The sequence below is a fragment of the Montipora foliosa genome, chromosome 7 (genome assembly GCF_036669935.1).
Source record: "Montipora foliosa isolate CH-2021 chromosome 7, ASM3666993v2, whole genome shotgun sequence".
Lineage (NCBI taxonomy): Eukaryota > Metazoa > Cnidaria > Anthozoa > Scleractinia > Acroporidae > Montipora > Montipora foliosa.
In genome coordinates, this window is record NC_090875.1 from 38,388,226 (window position 1) to 38,390,959 (window position 2,734).

A 2,734-nucleotide genomic window follows, 5' to 3' on the forward strand; every position below is an offset into this window, starting at 1 on the left:
ACACATTTTTAAAAGTTACTTTCAACCTACATTTATCTAGATCTATGCTTTCTTTTCATTCTTTCTACCCTCGAACAGAAGGCAATGTTTCGTACTTTGTTGACACCGTGATTTTTACAGTATTTTAAAAGGCTGTAACATCGGGTGCATATAAAATTAGCCCTAATCTCGTACCCAGATCTCACTCTGTCACTGGAAATGTGAGATCTGGTAAAGTTCGACAGTACACCATTTTTCATTGGCTACTAAAAAAAGGTTGCGGCTTATTTCGCGGGGCACTTAATGAAGGTTTGGTTTTCGCAAGCTCATGTGCTGTTTTGAATAAATGTCAGTTGTGCGGAGAAAAGTTTTGTTTTTTCCGACGCCGGAAAAGTTTTACAGTTGAGGAAAATCATTTTAAAAATTTGCGATGTTTGTGTAAATGGTACCGACGAAAGCCCCACGTACCCTGCCACTCGAATAAAGTTCTGCGTAGTTTTGCTACGCGGTACGCAGAAACTAATAAATTCAAGCTGAAGTATGTAATTTATTCAAAACAGTATTTCAGGTATTTGTCATTCTTAAAGCGTGACTCGCGAATTAAGCAGTGATCAGTCGTGAATTTTACTGTTAGATTGACTACATTTTTCACGAGATCTTGTCAAGAAAATAGCACTCGTTGCAGTGATTAGGTCTAAGCACTCTTTAAACATTTTCGCTTTCAATTTACGGTTTGGTTAACTACACTTTTCACGAGATTGTTGAAGAAAATAGCACTCGTTTACTGACTAAGCCTAAGCGTTCGTTGCAGTGATTAGGCCTAAACCCTCTTTAACACTTTAGCTTTCAATTTACGGTTTGGCTAACTACACTTTGCACGAGATAGTGTGAAGAAAATAGCACTCGTTTATTGATTAAGCCTAAGCGCTCGTGTCAGTGATTCTGCAGTTGCTCCGACAATTAAACAATCTCGACCGTGTCAAAAACAATTCCCTGTAGCGCTTTCTTTCTGTTTGGGCTTAAGTTTAAGGTTTCCTTGTTCTCTACCCAAAAGAATCTCTTCAGGAATACTCTCGAAATTCACGTTTCAACAGGAAAAGAAAACAAACAGCGGTTACAAACATTTCATTTTATACTTGACGTTTCGTATGTTGCAGCATACATCATCAAAAGTGACGGTTAAAACTGTTACACAGAATTTTGAAAAACTAGAGCGAGGAACTGGTGACTAGTTAAAAAGTGTGATAACAAAATCGTAATTTCCGGTAGTCGATTCTTCCGGAAGAAATTAATAAAGAAAAAGCTTCTCACTACCAATGTTTTCATTGAGAGAGGGTTTTAAGTCACTGATTAATAGCGTTTCTTTAATTTTACACTGCAAGTCGGACTTGCAGTCCGACTTGCAGTCCGACGGAAGTTACGATTTTGTTATCACACTTTTTAACTAGTCACCACGCAGTTCCTCGCTCTAGTTTTAAAATTCTGTGTAACAGTTTTAACCGTCACTTCTGATGATGTATGCTGCAACATACGAAACGTCAAGTATAAAATGAAAATGTTTGTAACCGCTGTTTGTTTTCTTTTCCAGTTGAAATTGAAATGGCCAAAGGACAAAAGTATTTAAAACCATGTTTATTCCGCAAAATCACCCAAAATCACAACAGAGAGTACGAACATGCGCAGTGATAGAAAAGCCCGTATTTCGGGCCTCGCTGACACTGAGCATGCTCGAAATCGAACTTTACCAGATCTCCCTTCCGTATGACTGTGGGAGATCTGGGTACGAGATTAAATTAGCCCTTGTAAAGGGGCTTTTTTAAAAGAGCAACTCTTCCTGTTTGTCATAGTGATTTTTATTTTTTTGGCCCGCTAAAAGCGAGCGCGCTAGAGCAAAACTAGTAAGTGCAATTTCACATTTTTCCCCTTTTTTTCGATGTTCTAGTCATGCCAGACCTGATTCAAACAATTTTCGCCAAAACCCTTGTCTTGATTTTCACTAATACTCTTTTTATACACATTTCGTCAGCCTTTATTGAAAAATCAGTTTTGTATACATTAAAAACAAAAAAAACAAATCGACCTTCTACTGTTCGCGGCTACCCGAGGAAACCTGGGGCGTTTACCATTTGCACGGAAAATCCGTTTGGAATGGAATGCTCGTAATGGTACAGGATGTTCCCGGTGTGGCGTTTCGCCAAGCCCGAGACCCTCGCGACTAGAAGAAAACATAGCAAATCAAAATGACGGCTGCATCTGCAGCGTCGAATGGCGAGAAAAGAGGCCGAAGTGCACCGGGTCGAGTGGGAGTTTACAAATGGTACAGGATTTTTCCGGTCATTTCGGTTGGAACGGGAAAAGAGGTATACCTCTGAGGATTTCCATCTTTTCCAGAAACTTTCCGGTGGAATGAGCTGTACCATTTGAGTTTCCAACCGGAATTTTCGGTTTTTGTTGACAAAATGGTAAACGCTCCTGAATTCAGTCAGTGTGTTGTTTTTACCCGTCACGCAAATAAAATAACAAAACCGCCTATCAATCAAAAATAAAGTCAATAAATTCCGTCTTGTACAAAAAAGGAATAAATAAACGACTTGCCAAAGTCTCAGGGATGTGAGATATTCCGTATTTGAGTTATTCAGCAAAATGTACCACTCAAAACTACACAGTTTAGCATGGAGCGACCACATAGGTACCCCGCTGAGGAAGACAAATATGGCGGCCGGAGTTTATTTTGGCTATGTGGAAACCTTTCGTC